Source organism: Sarcophilus harrisii, chromosome 4 (assembly GCF_902635505.1).
Source record: "Sarcophilus harrisii chromosome 4, mSarHar1.11, whole genome shotgun sequence".
Taxonomy (NCBI): domain Eukaryota; kingdom Metazoa; phylum Chordata; class Mammalia; order Dasyuromorphia; family Dasyuridae; genus Sarcophilus; species Sarcophilus harrisii.
Window position 1 is genome coordinate 243,111,287 of NC_045429.1, and position 20,750 is coordinate 243,132,036.

The window sequence follows — 20,750 nt, forward strand, 5'->3', positions numbered from 1 at the left end:
TAGGAATGATAACAATGGTAATATATCATTTATATAATATTTTAAGATTTTAAATATTTAAGAATTTAAATATTATCTCACTTTATCTTCAGCAATCCCAGGAAATAAGTCCTATTATTTTCCATTTTATAGATGAGAAAACTGAGGTAAGTGGAGGCTTAAATAATAATAGCTAATATTGTGCTTTAAGATTTACAAAGTATTTTACAACTAATAGTTCATTTTTTTTTTGCACACACTGACCCTTGAAGTTACATATGTTGGCCTATACTAATAATGAGGGGAATAATCTTGTGTGTGGGAGTTACATATGTTGACCTATACTAATAATGGGGGAATACATAAATATTCCTTTAAGGAATGTGATACCTGAATCTGAACTTTTAAGAGAAATAGAGACCTCAAGAGGTGAAAGTAAGGGGGGAAATTAAGATTATTATTGTTATGGAGTACAGCTGGCATGAAAGAGAGTAGATGGGAAATAATCTTGTGTCAGGGAGTAAAAGGCCAATATGACTAGAGAACAGACTATCCAAATTATATCATTTTTGAAAGAAAGTTTGGACTTAGGTTACACAGAGCATAAAATGTTAACAGATCCATATCTCTGCTTCCTCTCTTTTTGTTGTTGTTCTTTATTAAAAGTTTCTTTAGGGAAGGGAGACCCTGTTTGTTTGTTTTTGTTGTTGTTGTTGTTTATTTTGGACCATGTTCAAATTCATTGTCTTCAACCACAATGATAATATTACCTTTGATGGATTCAAAGTTCAATTGCTCTTCAGAACAAAGAAAAAAAAACACAATTTTCATATATCTACCAATATGATAAAACTCTATTGACTTAAGACAAGTAGGAGTATTGCTGACTTTGAACAATTCATAAACAAGTTTCAGAACCTAAGGATTTTCCCCCTCTTTTCTTTTCAACCCTTTTGTCTACTATTGTGCTTTGTACATATGATATGATATGATTAATATATGTTCTTTGAATTAGTTTGTACTGGAGTAGAGCAGAAACTATAGCAGTATATGCCAAAAAACAGTTATAGGAAAGAATTAAATGAAGGAATGAATGAATGAACATTTATCAAGTGCTTATGATGTCCCAAGTACTGTTCTAGGAATATAATATTCAAATGGAATTGGTCCTGTTCACAATAATTTGATTAGTTTGATATGAGAAGGGTAGCATGATTTAGTTGATAGTACCCTGACATCAGAATCAATTAGATATTTGTTTACATCTTAATTTAAATACTTACTAGTTATATGACCTTGAAAAAGCTATTCAACCCTTTTTTTTAAGTTTGTTATCTATAAAATGAGAAAGTTGTACTAACTGGACAATAAAGTCACTTATAGATCTAAATCTATGATAATTGTATTCACATTCTAATTGAGAGGGACAAAATATACATGTACATTCACCTAAAAGGTTAATTGAAATGTCCTGTGCTCTTCAATGTATATCTCTAGATCTGATGGCAGCATCCATCTGGAGGGCATAACAGTAGTGGTAACTTTTCATTTAACTGAGTTTGATTGACCATGTGCACTAAAACATTTCAACTTTAAAGCAAAGGGAGCTAGATGGCTGGATAATGACTTTTAAACATTGTTTTTAATTGAGGTGATAAAGAGAAAGGGTTGCTATTATGATTTGGTTTGTGTTTCCTGAATTGCATTAATAAGGTCAACTCTGTTCCAAAATCTATATTTAATTCTATTGATTCTTATTCTGATTTTACTAGACAATTGGGAGATCAGACTTTTAAAATTAATTTTGATAACAAAATATTATTAATAAATCAGAATATTATTCTACTAATTTATATTATAACAAAAACAACACTAAAAAAACAAGCTCACATAGAGATAGCTCTGAGGTTTATAAAGTGCTTTACTTTTGATTTTCACCACAACCTTATAAGGGAGGTACTGCATAGTACATAGTTGATAAACTACATAGTTGATAAAAACGAGCTAAAAATATTGTTATTTTTTACCTGGCCCTTTGAGGATAAAAGATACAGAAATATTATAAATATTGATAACAATTAACTTGGAATGAGGCAGATTAATTAAGAGAGGGGGAAAAAAAAAGGAAAGAACTTTTGAGGAAGAATTGCAGTTATAGTCAAATAATAAAACTAGAAAGTTGGAATCCTGAGAGATGGCTTGAAAATGAATTATGGGAGCCTTAAATTTAAATATGCCTCTGTAATGAATATCCCCACATTACGGTAAAAATCTTTTGGTAAGAGATTTGGGGGTTAGGGCAGAGAAATAATTTAAGTATTGTTGAATGGGGTGATATCTTTGTTCATCTTAGAGAAATAAGCTAAAATAAGTCTGGCATTGCCTTTGGGTACTGAATAGGATAATAAGTATATGACATTTCCAGATGGAATAACTAAATTGAGTCACGTGAGGAAAAACTCAAATTGTAGATATGTCTTTGAAGTTTCCTAGCTTTGCATTTCCTTATGATGTAGAATTCTCTAAAGGATGCAATAGAGAAGACATGAGCCCTGGGCTTAATATGCCCTAGGTAAGAGTAATATGATTGTTAGACTTTAAACTCTGACAGCTGGATCAGATGCCTAACACAGTGGTTCTCAAAAAGTAATTCTCTCTTTTGCTTATTTTGTCCCAACACAGATTTCAAAGCTTTAGGAAAAATTTCTAGTTTACAAAATATGATTCTTTCTTCTGTTAAATAATAATAATTAAATAATTACTAGATACAAAAAGTAAGCTATCAGAAAGTTTATCCCCTTCTCTTCATAGTCATTAGGGTTTTGTTCTATTTAAATTCACATGTGTTTAAATCAGAAAGACTAAGAAAAATCTCTCTGAATTTGGTTTTGGGGCTAAGGAACATTAAAACACTGTCATCAGCATTGCTCAGATTGCCATTCGTTTGCCTTTGATATCTATTCTTTTAGCAGTCTCTTGTAAAAAGGGATGAATTCCCATTGCTTTGATCATGTACTGAAGTTCATATCAATTCTTGTCCCCAGTTTTCACCATCATTTACACTCATACTTTTCTATTCTATCTGACCCTTTGCTTAATATTTATCCCTCAGAATTCAGAAATTTCTAATTTTTAATACTGGTTGCTTACCCTGAAGTTATTCAGCATGGACTCTCCTTCACTTAATCCCCTTTCTTTTATTTATTTTTTAAAAATAATTATTTTTTTTATTGACAGAGCCCATGCCTGGGTAATTTTTTATAACATTATCCCTTGCACTCACTTCTGTTCCGACTTTTCCCCTCCCTCCCTCCACCCTCTCCCCTAGATGGCAAGCAGTCCTATACATGTTAAATATGTCACAGTATATCCTAGATAGGATATATGTGTGTAGAATCGAACAGCTCTCTTGTTGCACAGGAAGAATTGGATTCAGAAGATAAAAATAACCTGGGAAGAAAAAGGAAAATTCAAACAGTTTACATTCATTTCCCAGTGTTCTTTCTTTGGGTATAGCTGCTTCTGTCCATCATTGATCAATTGAAACTGAACTAGATCTTCTCTTTGTTGAAGAAATCCACTTCCATCAGAATATATCCTCATACAGTATTGTTGTAATGATCTCCTGGTTCTGCTCATTTCACTCAGGATCAGTTCATGTAAATCTCTCCAAGCCTCTCTGTATTCATCCTGCTGGTCATTTCTTACAGAACAATAATATTCCATAATATTCATATTCCACAATTTACCCAATCATTCTCCAATTGATGGACATCCATTCAGTTTCCAGTTTCTAGCCACTACAAACAGGGGTGCCACAAACATTTTGGCACATGCAGGTTCCTTTCCCTTTTTTAGTATCGCTTTGGGATATAAGTCCAGTAGTAACACTGCTGGATCAAAGAGTATGAACAGTTTGATAACTTTTTGGGCATAATTCCAGATTGCTCTCCAGAATGGCTGGATTCATTCACAATTCCACCAACAATGCATCAGTGTTCCAGTTTACCCACATCCCCTCCAACATTTGTCATTATTTTTTCCTGTCATCTTAGCCAATCTGACATATGTGTAATGGTATTTCAGAGTTGTCTTAATTTGCATTTCTCTGATTAATAATGACTTGGCACACTTTCATATGAGTGGAAATAGTTTCAATTTCATCATCTGAAAATTGTCTGTCCATATCCTTTGACCATTTATTAATTGGAGAATGGCTTAATTTCTTATAAATCAGAATTAATTCTCTATATATTTTTGAAATGAGGCATTTATCAGAAGCTTTAACTGTAAAAATGTTTTCCCAGTCTGATGCTTCCCTCTAATCTTGTTTGCATTAGTTTTGTTTGTACAAAGACTTTTAAATTTGATGGAATCTAAATTTTCTATTTTGTGATCAATAATGGTCTCTAGTTCATCTTTGGTCACAAATTTCTTCCTCCTCCACAAGTCTGAGAGATAAACTATCCTATGTTCCTCTAATTTATTTACAATCTTGTTTTTATGCCTAAATCATGGATCCATTTCGATCTTATCTTGGTATATGGTGTTAAGTGTGGGTCCATGCCTAATTTCTGCCATACTAATTTCCAGTTATCCCAGCAGTTCCTGTCAAATAATGAATTCTTATCCCAAAAGTTAGGATCTTTGGGTTTGTCAAACACCAGATTGTTAGAGTTGACTATTTTGTCTTGTGAACCTAACCTGTTCCACTGATCAACTAATCTATTTCTTAACCAATATCAAATGAGTTTGGTGACTGCTAATTTATAATATAGTTTTAGATCAGGTAAAGCTAGGCCACCTTCATTTGATTTTTTTTTTTCATTAATTCCCTTGAGAATCTCAACCTTTTGTTCTTCCATATGAATTTTGTTGTTATTTTTCTACATCATTAAAATATTTTCTTGGGAGTCTGATTGGTATAGCACTAAATAAATAGATTAGTTTAGGGAGTATTGTCATCTTTATTATATTTGCTAATTCTATCCAAGAGCACTTAATATTTTTCCAATTATTTAAATCTGACTTTATTTGTATGGAAACTTTTTTGTAATTTTGCTCATATAATTCCTGACTTTCCTTTGGTAGATAGATTCTCAAATATTTTATGCTATTGATAGTTATTTTGAATGGAATTTCTCTTTGTAACTCTTGCTGTTGGATTTTGTTGGTGATGTATAAAAATGTTGAGAATTTATTTGGGTTTATTTTGTATCCTGCAACTTTCCAATAGCTTTTTAGTAGAATCTCTTCAGTGTTCTAAGTATACCATCATATCATCTGCAAAGAGTGATAGTTTGGTTTCTTCATTACCTTCTCATCCCCTTTCTTTTAAAAGGAGACAATAAGAGAATTTGAAAAAATATAATAAAAATTCAAAAGCTTTTCTGCTATAGTTATTGTACATATGGGACAATTTAATCTCAAAGATTAAGTGATTTCCCCATACTCAAATAGTTGTTTTATATATAAGGGGTGATAATATAATTATTTTTATAGCAGTAAACATATATTTGATAAGCTTCTTGAGGGCAGTTACTGTCTTTTGCCTTTTTTAATAACACTAGTTTAGCATAGTGCCTAACTAACACACAGTAGGAATTTAATTTTTATTTACTGAATAATTGATTGTTTTAAGGTTTGTAAAACCAATTAAAATATTATCTTCCGTAGTCCTCAAGAAAAAAATAATGTAAGTATTATTATCTTCATTTTATAGATGAAGAAAATGAGGCTGACATATTTCAAGATATTTGCCCAGGATCATAAAATTAAGTTAGCAAATAAGGCAAGATTTGAATTCAAGTCTTTCTGTCTCCAAATCCAAGATGTCACTTATTGTCAGAAGAGCAATTCCATATTCTTTTCCTAAAATTTTGAAGTCACGTCAATAATAGTTGAATTCTTAAGATAGAATAGTGTCAGAACACAAGGAAAATTAGATGGCCTTAAGGCACTCTCTTCTCTTAATTTATATCAATACTTCTAATGATAAAAGATTTCATCTGAATGAGTAATTCCTTCTACCTTTCCTAAAAGCCACCTCTTCCTTCATTTGTAATTAATATACTTGAGTTATAGTGAGGTAAAATGTTCTTTATCTGGTGTTCAGCCACTAAGTCTTCAGCCTTTCCAAACTTAATTAAATTTGTCTTCAGAAATCACTCACTAGATCAATATATGAAGCCTTCCAAACATCTTAACACTTTCCCTCCATTGATAAAATAATAGAGAATCCTAAATTATTACCAGGTTATGGAGAGATCTCAAAATTAGATTTTGTAAAACTTAAATTTTAATGAAGGCTCCTATACTCAGGGCATGTGAAGATTGACAAATTCTTGCCATTTGATTTACATTTATATTTCATTTTTAACTCTATAACCAACATATTATTATAAAATTGTCTCATTAGTGATATCTTCAAAACAATAGCAATTTTACATCAATTACTTCTTAAAAGTCTATGCCTTCATTTATAGAGATTTACCCAAGTCCAGTTGTTGAAATCTCAGATGTATGATATAGCTAGAAAAACCCTGAATTTTCAGCCAGAGAATCAAGGTGTGAATTCCGGCTTGCAAACCCCATGTGAATTTAGGCTATTCCATTAGTTTCTCCAAACTTGTTTTCTCATTTATGTTAGAAATAAGCTGAATATTACTTTTATATTACTGTAGATATATAAGCCCTATTTTACCAGCAACATTTTAATAATCCGTATCTCAGAATGAGTTATTTCTGTAGACACTAAATGTCAAAAATTTTACACTGGTTAATATAACCAGTTCAAAAAAACATGTTTTTACCCAATGTTGGGAATCCTGTTTGTAACCTATGGCCTTTTTATTAAATATACTTAGAAGCTCAGTTTAGATGATTTATTTTTTATCACATCCAATTCCATTTCTCCATGCCATAAACTCCCATCTCCACATCCATAAACATCTACATCTAAAGACTTTTGATTTCAGGTTAGAAACATAGGAACATGGAATAGACTTCATCATTCATGCTTCTTGATCTCACTTTGCAAGAATATTTTTTTTTTCAGTTGTTTTTCAGTAAAACAAAACAAAACAAAACAACAAAACTATTTGGGTTTTGGACTTCGGGCCAAAGCAGAGAGGAGGCACATAGCTATGTAAGCTCTGCATTTTCTCTCAGAATCCATCTTATTACAAGCCTCTGAATTAATGCCTGACTGAAAAAAAAAACCCACAAATAGTTACCAAGAGAAGCCATCCTTGAGATTCGCCAGGAAAGGTCTGTTTTTGTTCGAGGGCGGGATGGTTTTAGATCGGGCACAGGTTGAGGGCAGCGGCAGCGGGAGCTCGGGAGGCAGCTCCACAGCTGAGGAGACCTGAGGGGGGTGAGGTGTGATCTCGGTGGTCTCTGTGGGGAGAGCTTTGCTACAGGATTGAATACTTTGCCCTGCAGCAAGTCAGTAGCCCAGCAGAGAAGCTAAAAACACTGGGGGGGGGTGAAGAATACAACCCCACACAGGTGGAGTTCCTTGGGACCTGGCCACTCCTCCCCCACAGCATCTCAGCACACTCTCAAAGTTTCAGAGCCCAGGCACAATACAGTCCTGCTAGTGCCTCCCTGCTGCCCCCACAGTCTGTAGAGGAAGCTCCTAAACACCACCCAGCCCCTTCCCCAAAAAAGCAGATTCCATTTGGGTTTTTTTTTTCCTTTTTTTTTTTTTCTTTGCTAGTTTCTCTCTGATTCTTCTCTGACAAAATGAGCAAAAAGTTGAAAAGGACCTTAACAACTGACAACTTTTATATGGACAGAGAGCCTACTCTAAACCCTGAGGAGACTAAAAACAGACTGTCTCCAGGTGAATCCCCACAGGAGGAGATCATCTGTTCCTCAGCACAGATGAATCTCATAAAAGAAGTTAAAAAGGCTCTCACAAGAGAGCTAGAAGAAAAATGGGAAAATGAGAGGGAGGCTTGGCAAGAGAGTCTGGAGAAGTCATCTCACTCATTTAAAGACAGAGTGGATAAAGAAATCAAGTCCTTGAAAAATAGGATTAGTGAACTGGAAACAGAAAATAGCTTGCTAAAGAATAAAATTGGTGAAATGGAAAAACATTCCATAGAACAAATTGGATGATTAGAAAAATATGTTAAAAAAGTGAGTGAGGAAAACACTTCATTGAAAATCAGAATAGAACAAATGGAATTGAATGACTCAAGGAGACAACAAGAATCAGTCAAGCAAAACCAAAAAAATCAAACAATGGAGAAAAATGTGAAATACCTTCTGGGGAAAACAACAGACATGGAAAATAGGTCTAGGAGAGACAATCTGAGAATTATTGGACTCCCAGAAAAATAAAATGAAAAAAAGAGCCTGGACACTATTTTCCAGGAAATTGTCAAAGAGAACTGCCCAGGAGTCATAGAAACAGAGGGTAAAATAGACATAGAAAGGATTCATCGATCACCCACTGAAAGGGATCCTAAAATCAAAACACCAAGAAATATAGTGGCCTAATGTCAGAACCCTCAAACGAAGGAAAAAATACTCCAAGCGGCTAGAAAAACCCAATTCAAAGATAGAGGAGCCACAATAAGGATCACCCAAGATCTAGCAGCATCCACATTAAAAAATCGAAGGTCCTGGAATATGATATTCCGAAAGGCTAAGGAACTTGGTGTGCAACCAAAAATAACTTACCCAGCCAGAATGAGCATCTTTTTTTCCAGGAAAAAAGATGGTCATTCAATGAAATAAGTGAATTTCACCTATTTTTGGTGAGAAAACCAGAACTTAACAAGAAGTTTGATCTGCAAATATAGAACTCAAGAAAAACCTAAAAAGGTAAAAAGAAATCTTGGGAACTATATTTCTGCTGTAAAGATGTATAAAAAATACATGTATATGTTGTTCTAGAAATTAGAGGTGGAAAGGACATTGTATCAGAAAAAGGGAAAGTGGGGGGTACTAACTCACAAAGAGGCAAAGGAAACCTATTATATCTGAGAGAAAGAATGGAGGGGCATGAATATAGTGGGTATTTTACTGCCATAAGAATTGACTTTAAGAGAAAAAAATTTAGACATATTCAATGTATGGTGAAACTTCTCCTATCTCATTGAAAAGTGAGAAGGGAAAAGTGAAAAGGGAAGGAATAGGCTAAGTAGAAGGGAATACAGAGACTGTGAGGGAAAGGAGTAAGATGGGGGAGGAACTCTAAGGTGGAGAGGAGGGATACTAAAAAGGGATGGCTGTGAGAAGCAAGTGGTGCTCACAAGTTTAATACTGGGAAGGGGGGTAAGGGGGAAAGAAGGGAGAAAAGCATAAATAGGGGTTAACAAGATGGCAAGTAATACAGAATTTGTAATTTTAACCATAAATGTGAACGGCGTAAACTCCCCCATAAAGAGGAAGTGATTAGCAGAATGGATTAAAAGCCAGAATTGTACAATATGTTGTTTACAGGAAACACACCTGAAGCAGGGAGATACAGGAAAAGTAAAGGTAAAAGGATGAAGCAAAATCTACTATGCTTCAGGTGAAGTAAAAAAAGCAGGGGTAGCCATCCTGATCTCAGAGCAAGCAAAAAAAAATTGATCTAATTAAAAGAGATAAGGAAGTGCACTATATCTTGTGAAAAGGGTAGCATAAATAATGAAGCAATATCAATATTAAATATATGCACCAAGTGGTGTAGCATCTAAATTCTTAAAAGAGAAATGAAGAGAGCTGCAAGAAGAAATAGATAGCAAAACTATAATAGTGGGAGATCTTAACCTTGCACTCTCAGAATTAGATAAATCAAACCACAAAATAAATAAGAAAGAAGTCAAAGAGTTAAATAGAGTACTAGAAAAGTTAGATATGATAGACCTCTGGAGAAAACGAAATAGAGACAGAAAGGATCACACTTTCTTTTCAGCAGTTCATGGAACCTATACAAAATAGAATTAATTAGGACATAAAATCTCAAACCCAAATGCAGTAAGAGAAATAGTAATGCATCCTTTTCAGAGCACGATGCAATAAAAATTACACCAACAAAAGCCAGGGAAATAGACCAAAAATAATTGTAAAACTAAATAATCTCATACTAAAGAATGATTGGGTGAAACAGCAAATCATAGACATAATTAATAACTTCACCCAAGAAAATGACAATAATGAGACATCATACCAAAATGTGTGCAATGCAGCCAAAGTGGTAATAAGGGGAAATTTCATATCTCTAGAGTCTTACTTGCATTACATAGAGAAAGAGAAGGTCAACGAATTGGGCTTGCAACTAAAAATGCTAGAAAAGGAACAAAATTAAAACCCCAGTCAAACACTAAACTTGAAATTCTAAAAGTAAAAGGAGAGATCAATAAAATTGAAAGTAAAAATCTATTGAATTAATTAATAAAACTAAGTTGGTTCTATGAAAAAAACCAACAAAATAGACAAACCCTCAGTAAATCTGATTTTAAAAAAAGGAAAGAGGAAAATCAAATTGTTAGTCTTAAAAATGAAAAGGGAGAACTTGCCACTAATGAAGAGGAAATTAGAGCAATAATTAGGAATTACTTTGCCCAACTTTATGGCAATAAATTCTACAACTTAAATGTAATGGAAGAATACCTTCAAAAATATAGCTTTCCCAGATTAACAGAGGAAGTAAATATCCTAAACAGTCCCATCTTAGAAAATGAAATAGAACAAGCTATTAAGCAACTCCCTAAGAAAAAATCCCCAGGACCAGATAGATTTACATGTGAATTCTACCAAACATTTAACGAACAATTAACCCCAATGCTATATAAACTATTTAAAAAATAGGGATTGAAGGAGCTCTACTAAATTCCTTTTACGACACAGACGTGGTACCTAAACCACGTAGGCTGAAAACAGAGAAAGAAAATTATAGACCAATCTCTCTAATGAATATCGATGGTAAAATCTTAAATAAAATATTAAAAATAAGATTACAGAAAATCATTCCTAGGATAATACACTATGACCAAGTAGGATTTATACCAGGAATGCAGGGCTGGTTCAATATTAGGAAAACTATTAGCATAATTGACTATATCAATAAGCAAACTGACAAAAACCATATGATCATCTCAATAGATGCAGAAAAATGATTTGATAAAATCCAACATCCATTCCTAATAAAAACACTTGAGAGTATAGGAATAAATGGACTTTTTCTTAAAATAGTCAGGAGCATATATTTAAAACCATCAGTAAGCATCATATGCAATGGGGAAAAACTGGAATCTTTCTCAGTAAGATCTGGAGTGAAGCAAGGTTGCCCACTGTCAAAATTATTATTCAATATTGTAATAGAAACACTAGCTTCGTCAATAAGAGTCAAGAAAGACATTCAAGGAATCAGAATAGGCAGTGAGGAAACCCAACTATCACTCTTTGCAGACGATATGATGGTATACTTAGAGAAACCTAGAGATTCTACAAAAAAGCTATTGGAAATAATCCATAACTTTAGCAAAGTTGCAGGTTATAAAATAAATCCCCATAAATCCTCAGCATTTTTATACATCACCAAAAAAATTCAACAGTAAGAGATACAAAGAGAAATTCCATTCAGAATAACTGTTGACAGCATAAAATATTTGGGGATCTGTCTACCAAAGGAAAGTCAGGAATTATATGAGCAAAATTACAAAAAACTTTCCACACAAATAAAGTCAGACTTAAATAATTGGAAAAATATTAAGTGCTCCTGGATAGGTCGAGCGAATATAATAAAGATGGCAATACTCCCTAAACTAATCTATTTATTTAGTGCTATACCAATCAGAATTCCAAGAAAATATTTTAATGATCTAGAAAAAATAACAACAAAATTCATTTGGAATAATAAAAGGTCAAGAATCTCAAAGGAATTAATGAAAAAAATATCAAATGTAGGTGACCTAGCTGTACCTGATCTAAAACTATATTATAAAGCAGCAGTCACCAAAACCATTTGGTATTGGCTAAGAAATAGATTAGCTGATCAGTGGAACAGGTTAGGTTCACAAGACAGAATAGTCAACTATAGCAATTTAGCATTTGACAAACCCAAAGATCCTAACTTTTGGGATAAGAATTCATTATTTGACAAAAACTGCTACGATAACTGGAAATTAGTATGGCAGAAATTAGGCCTGGACCCACACTTAACACCGTATACCAAGATAAGATCAAAATGGGTCCATGATTTAGACATAAAGAACGAGATTATAAACAAATTGGAGGAACATAGGATAGTTTATCTCAGACTTGTGGAGGCAGAAGAAATTTGTGATTAAAGACAAACTAGAGACCTTTATTGATCACAAAATAGAAAATTTTGATTACATCAAATTAAAAAGCTTCTGTACAAACAAAATTAATATAAACAAGATTAGAAGGGAAGCAACAAACTGGGAAAACATCTTCACAGTTAAAGGTTCTGATAAAGGCCTCATTTCCTTTTTTTTTTTTTTTTTATTTAATAGCCTTTTATTTACAGGATATATACATGGGTAACTTTACAGCATTAACAATTGCCAAACCTCTTGTTCTAATTTTTCACCTCTTACCCCCCCCCCTCCCTAGATGGCAGGATGACCAGTAGATGTTAAATATATTAAAATATAAATTAGATACACAATAAGTATACATGACCAAAACGTTATTTTGCTGTACAAAAGAATCAGACTCTGAAATATTGTACAATTAGCTTGTGAAGGAAATCAAAAATGCAGGTGGGCATAAATATAGGGATTGGGAATTCAATGTAATGGTTTTAGTCATCTCCCAGAGTTCTTTTCTGGGCATAGCTAGTTCAGTTCATTACTGCTCCATTAGAAATGATTTGGTTGATCTCGTTGCTGAGGATGGCCTGGTCCATCAGAACTGGTCATCATATAGTATTGTTGTTGAAGTATATATTGATCTCCTGGTCCTGCTCATTTCACTCAGCATCAGTTCGTGTAAGTCTCTCAGGCTTTTCTGAAATTATCTGTTGGTCATTTCTTACAGAACAGTAATATTCCATAATATTCATATACCACAATTTATTCAGCCATTCTCCAACTGATGGGCATCCATTCAGTTTCAGTTTTACCACTACAAAGGGTTGCCACAAACATTCGTGCACATACAGGTCCCTTTCCCTTCTTTATAATCTCTTAGGGATATAATCCCAGTAGTAACACTGCTGGATCAAAGGGTATGCACAGTTTGATAACTTTTGAGCATAGTTCCAAACTACTCTCCAAAATGGTTAGATTTGTTCCAACTCCACCAACAATGCATCAATGTCCCAGTTTTCCCGCATCCCTCACAATCATCATTTTTTTTCCTGTATCTTAGCCAATCTGATAGGTGTGTAGTGGTATCTTAGAGTTGTCTTAATTTGCATTTCTCTGATTAATAATGACTTGGAGCATCTTTTCATATGACTAGAAATAGTTTCAATTTCTTCATCTGAGAATTGTCTGTTCATATCCTTTGACCATTTTTAAATTGGAGAATGGCTTGATTTTTTATAAATTAGAGTTAATTCTCTACATATTTTGGAAATGAGAAAAGGCCTCATTTCCAAAATATATAGAGAACAGACTCTAATTTATAAGAAAACAAGCCATTCTTCAATTGATAAATGGTCAAAGGATATGAACAGACAATTTTCAGATGATGAAATTGAAATTATTGCCACTCATATGAAAGAGTGTTCCAAATCATTATTAATCAGAGAAATGCAAATTAAGACAACTCTGAGATATCACTACACACCTGTCAGATTGGCTAAGATGACAGGAAAAATAATGATGATTGCTGAGGGATTGGGAAAACTGGGACACTGATACATTGTTGGTGGAGTTGTGAATGAATCCAACCATTCTGGAGAGCAATCTGGAATTATGCCCCAAAAGTTATCAAACTGTGATACCTTGATCCAGCAGTGTTTCTACGGCTTATACCCAAGGAGATACTAAAGAAGGGAAAGGGACCAGTATGTGCCAAAATATTTGTGGCAGCCCTGTTTGTAGTGGCTAGAAGCTGGAAACTGAGTGGATGCCCATCCATTGGAGAATGGTTGGGTAAATTGTAGTATATGCATGTTATGGAATATTATTGTTCTGTAAGAAATGACCAGCAGGATGAATACAGAGAGGCTTGGAGAGAATTACATGAACTGATGCTAAGTGAAATGAGCAGAACAAGAGATCATTATATACGTTGACAACGATACTGTATGAAGATGTAATCTGATGGAAGTGGATTTCTTTGACAAAGAGACCTAATTCAGTTTCAATTGATCAATGATGGACTGAAGCAGCTACACCCAAAGAAAAAACACTGGGAAATGAATGTAAACTGTTTGCATTTTTTTTTCTTCCCAGGTTATTTTTACCTTCTGAATCCAATTCTCCCTGTGCAACAAGAAAACTGGATCTGCACACATACATTGTACCTAGGATATACTAGGACATATTCAACATATATAGGACTGCTTGCCATCTAGGGGAGGGGGTGGAGGGTAGGAGGGAAAACTCGGAACAGAAGTGAGTGCAAGGGATAATGTTGTAAAAAAATTACCCTGGCATGGATTCTGTCAATAAAAAGTTACTATAATAAAAACAAAAACAAAAACAACAACAACAACAACAACAAAAAAAACTATTTGGGGTTTTCATGGGAAAAAAACAAACAAAACAAAACTGGAGTAGTCATTTCCTTTTCCAGATCATTTTACAGATGAGAAAACTGAGGAAATTAAAGTTGTGACTTTCTCAGGGTCACACAGCTAGTAAGTGTCTGTGGCCAGATTTAAACTCATGAAGATAAATTTTGACTTTGCCATTTCAGTAATATCTTATACTTCTTCATTTTATATTTTGAGAGTTAATATCTCAAATGAAATGAGTATCTACATGTACATATGATGATATATCAATTATATAGTAATGTGTATGTATAATATCTTATAATTATGCAACATGCACATTATCTCATTTGAAACAAAAGTTTTTATATATGTTGAGAGCAATATGTGAATGCACATACATATGCATTTACATATATGTATCATATGTATATATTTATACATTTTTTTCTTTTCTTTCCTGAAATATAATCTCAAATTTTCTATAAATATGACACAGCCATTTCTCAAATACTCAATAAGCTTATATTCTCATTTTCCATCATTTGCTTGGTCTACACTTTTCATTTCTAAAATGGTTTTCTTAATTTCATAGACTATTTCTTCTCCGCTTATTTTAAAGGTTTCCACATTCATCCTATGGCATAAAGCCCTTTTTACCTCCAATGATATATTATTTTCTTGTCCCTCTTCCTTTTTAATAAAATCTCACATATTCTTTTTTCTGTCACTTTGATTGGCCCATTCTTTCTTGCTTACCTTGTGATGCATGACTTTTTGTTAATAAACACTAACAGTATTTTGTTGCAATCTATCCAGAAACTAGTAGCTTTCTCATGGGATGAATCTCTTTATGTTTCTCTTTGTCTGTTTCTTTCCCTTTATTTTTCTGTCTGTCCATTGTGTGTCTTGGCTGTTAGGTTTGTGTGTGTGTGTGTGTTCTGACTTCAAATAAGAGTTTGTTTTGTAAAAAAAAAATTGACATGGCCATGTGTCCCCTATTTTCTTCAGCTTTTAAAAAATCTTCATTCTCAAATTCAGCTGTTATTAAAGTAGAAATTCACTGTTTTTGTTTTGCTGAATATACTAGCTATTTTATTCTTTTAAAAGAACCTTATTTTCAACCTTGCCCTTCTTCATTATAGACATTGAATAGGTTGCTCCTTTTCATATCTGAATATAGTTTCACTTCACTGGCTAACTTCCTTACCATCTTCCCTCTACTTTCTTAATAAGATACAGATATTTAAATGTAAGTAATTGTGTGATAATCATGCTGAACTCTCCTTCTTTCTAGGAACAAAAATAGGAATATCCTTCTACATTTGCACTGTTATTTCACAGCAAAAAAAAATCCCCAAGACAAACAGACAAAAAACACTTAACAACAAGACTGCATGCGCTATTTAGTTTTGTAAAAAATAAGAATAAAAAGAAATGGAGACCCCATCATAAATAGCATTAGAAGACCTAAATTCAGATCCTTATTTCAATACTGAGCTAGGATGAGAGGGATTATTTAATTCCTGGATCTTTTTTTTTAATTAAAAATGTGGCTATTAACATTTATCATAATTACCTCATAGAGTTTGTAAGGCATGCACTTCGTAAAATTTGACAAAAGGCCGCATAAGTTTGAGTTGTTAACATTATTTCTTGTTTGTATGTATTTCCACACACGTATTTTTACTAAGGTGGGAATTTCAAAGATGAAAGAATAAAATCCCATGATATATCAGCAAGTTGTCTTTAGTTTAGAATTAGAATTAGAGTCCCTTTCACTATAGAGTAGCTAAATGACTTGGAAAAAAAATGACATGGCCAGAGACAAGATTTCAATTCAAATCCTCCTGAATATAAAATTAATTTTCTAACCATCTCTTTTCCTGCTATCCACCACTGTTCCTCATCATTTTGTTTAATCAATTCAAAGGCATTCATTAAAAGTCTATAAAGTGACTTTTGTTGACAAGTGAAGGTATTTGACTGAATTAGGTTCTGTAAATATAAAGATAAAAAGACAATAGCCTTTGTTTTTAAAGAGCTTATAATTTATTGAAATAGGATAAGAATGTTGGTACAAATAAGGCATTTATAATTTTTTAATATCTAGGATATTTCCCATGTTTATTTTTTTATTGCTTCTCTTAGTTTTATCTTCCAATCTCTTCATCTCTTGAGCAGCTAGGTGGTATAATAGAAATAGCACTGTCTGATGGTGAGAAGACTTGAGATCAAATCTAACATATACAGCCATGTAGCCTTAAGAAAGTCATTAAACTTTTGTTTGCCTCTATTTCCTCAACTGTAAAATGGGAGAAATGATTGGACTCAAGTGATGGAGTGTTTTGTTTGTGACAGAAACTGGCTTAGGAGACCAGTGTCTCTGGATCAAAGAATATGCCAGATAATAAGGTGCAGGGAGACTGGAAAGGGAATAAAAAGCCCAGGTTATGAAGGGCTTTGAATGGCAAATAGATCATCCTGCATTTGCTCCTGAAGACAACAGGAAGGCACTGAAGTTTATTCAGTTTGAGAGGAGGAGGATTGTAGGAAGGGTTGACATGAAGGAATATGTAATTTTGGAAAATCATTTTTGTGCTTGAATGGAGAATGCATTGCAGTAGTGAAACATTTAGGGCAGATAGTCACCTGAAGTTCATTGCAATAATCAAGGTGTGAAGTAATGGTGTTTATTATAACAATAAATACTATTGGAAACTAAGGATTCTAACCAGCCCATTTTGCATTTTTATATTTTCAAGTCTATCATTTCTTTCATTTGTCTCTTTCTGATGTCCTTGGATTGATTTTTATTAAATTCGTGTTTCTTTCTCTGATGTACTGGGTTCTTTAAATATATATATATATATATATATATATATATATATATGCATAAACAAATATATATGTGTACACACACACACACACACACACACACATATATATATATATATATATATATATATATATATATATATATATATACACACCTTGTTCTTTGTCATCCATTTCAGCCAGATTATGTCATCTTCATATATTATAAATGACCTTAGTCTGCATATCAGAATTTGCTTTTTAACTACTCTCAACATTCAAATTTGAGGCATAATTTCTATTACTAAGGTAAATTTGTTAATGCATGTAAAAGTTAAAAAAAAAAAGAGTAGGTATCTGTTTGGACTATTTTTTTTTTCATGCTTCTGTCACTTTAATTTCTTTTTTTTTTTTCTCACATCTATTCAGTAGGACAATGAAGGAGATATTACATTCTCACATACTTAGGCAATTTCCTGGGCACATATCATGTCTGCAAAGGTTAGGAAAAAAAGAAAAAAACCTCATGGATTCTCTAATTAAAACATTTTTCTGCATCTAAATGTCATTCAAATTTATCTATACAGTTCTTTTCATTTTCCATAGATTTTAAAGTCACCTAACTGCTATTTTCTGTCCTATTAGAACATATAGCTGGATCTTGTGCATTTTACTATCCGGTAGTCTCTTGAGCCTCTGTAGCTGAATGCTTGCAAAAACCTTGTAATTGATATTTAGTAATGTCACTGACCTCCGTTTCCAAATATCTCCCTAGTATCTTTTTAAAAGATCACCATTGTTACCACATATTCTCATTTTGCTGGCCATTTTAGCTTTCTTCTTCCTGCCCATGAAAATAGAAGATACAGGTTCACTCTGGCAGTTCTCAAATGTCTCACGGAGTTCAGAAGTGAGGTCATCAGACCCAGGAGCACTTTGCTTCTTCAACAACTTGATCATGCTACTCACTTCTTGAGCTTTAATGTCAGATCTTAAATCATTTATCTCTTCATCCTTTGATACCCTTACATTATCTCACATCCTTTCCTCTTCTCTAAGTGGCTTTTCTTGTTCTTGAAACAGTTTTCTAAAGAACCACTCCATTATCCACCAAAATTCCATCTTCATCGAGTTGTTTTCATCTCTTAAGCTATGACCACTTTCTATTTTTTTATTGTACACTCTAGGATGTCTATTTGTAAAAACATCTTTATTCTTATTTGATCTTTTCTTTCTTACTCTCAACACTTCAACCCTATCTATAAGGAACTCTCTAAATTGTTCTCTGCCTTTTAGTATTTCTGCTCCAAATTCTTTAATTTTTTCTCTTGCTATTTATGTACCACATCCCACCTTTTTTAAAATCTGAGAAGATAAGTTAAATATCTATTAATATATTTGAAGCCATTGACCTTGCACTCTTTAATATCAAGTTTGGAAAAAATAATTGCCTCATGGCTGACTGGCATTCTAAAGGGGGAGAGAATCCTTCTGAGTTACAACTCTTTTCTAATTCATATTTATTTATTTTCTAACCAAAAAAAAATCTTTTTCTCCACAAACACTGCATAAATATCACAGCTGACATGTAATTAGCTTTGAAATAGTTAAATATCTCATACTCCTTGATTCAATACTCCAGTTACTAGGAAAACACTCCAAGGGTATTAATCAACCTAGGAGTAGCTATACAAATTCTGGTACAGAAATGAAATAGAATATTATAAAATAAAGTATAATGATAATAGATGGCATAGGAGACAGAAAAAAAGGCTAAGATCAAGAGTAGAGGTAGCTGATTGACAGAGTCAAAAGAACATTGAATTTTGAGTTAGGAAAGCTGATTTTTCTCTCTCAGCATCTGATTCCTTATCTATGAAATGAAGCTAAAATAGAATTGCTACTGAAAGATTGTTGTTGTGATAAAATTATATATGCAAACACTATACATCTTAATTTACTAAATAGTACAAGAAAAAAAAAATTCCTACCTGAAAAGCAAGTACTTGGAGGAAAAGTACCTCTAGTGCAATAAAGTACTTTTAAGTATTCCTAATGAAAAGACTAGAGCTGCGTAAGAACTTTGAAATACAAACACTGAATCTCAAAAAAATATTTCTAAACAGGTAAATTTATTTGAGGAATTGGAAAATGCTAGAGGATGAGGTGCTATATACTAACATTCTAATAGACTGAAAGAATTAACTGTTTCTTCAGAATTTTTCATTATTGAGGAAGTTAACTAAAACTGCATTATTGGTTAATTTTATTCTGATGGTTTAAAGAAGAAAAGGTCTCAAGAGAAGGAAGGTTAACAGAAAAAATATACTAATATAGAAAGCAGGCAGAGGTAACAGAATTGCTTTTTTTCATAATTTAGATGATTAAGAAATTTTTTTCACACATGGAAGGAGAGATTGGGAAAGCAAACACCAAATGAGCCTCATTCATTTGAAATTAACAAAAGAGAATTACACACACACACACACACACACACAAACACTCAAAATACCATATCCACAAACTTAAGTATAGTTTGTTGTAGAAGCCTATCACAAGCAATATAGAAAAAAAAGTGGGGAGAAGGAAAACAGGAATGAAGGAAAATCAAAACAAACTTCTGGTTCTAAAAGAGAAATTATTTACAAGTGAGAACTAAAGAAAAATGAAGAAAATAAAATATGAGGAAGAATCTTAGATTTGGGTCAGGCAATAAAAATGGATTAACAAATTAATGCATAAATATAAAAAGATCTTAGTGCAAAAACAGAAACAAACAGCAGAAATTATGATTTCAGAGAATCATAGTATGTACTGACACACAATCATGTAAGCAGAACCAAGAAAAACAATTTAAACAATGATAAGGATATTGTAAAGAAAAATAATTTTGAAAATTTTAAAAGCTCTTCATCAAGTAGTCTGGAAAGGATCTCTCATGAGATGTGCTATCTACTTCCTGTCAAAGAAGTAATGGGACCAAAGTTCAGAAATATATTTTTGGATATAATCTATTAATAATGTAATTTAACTTGACTATATTTATTAGTTTGGAAGATGGGACAAGTGGGGGAGAGATCCAAAAATAATTGCTTCAAATATATTATATATCTTTTCCAGTAGCAAACAATTTGAAATAAAGATTCATCTCAGATATTCCTTCCTGGTCTTGAGCTATGGTTTTACAATACTTACTCTATGAAAGTTATATATTTGTTTGTTTGGGCAAGTCTCTTGATTCCAAGTTATTTTCTTTTTTTCTTGCCGTTTTCTACATTATGACTTGAAATCTTCTATTATTTCTTAATCCTATAATGTC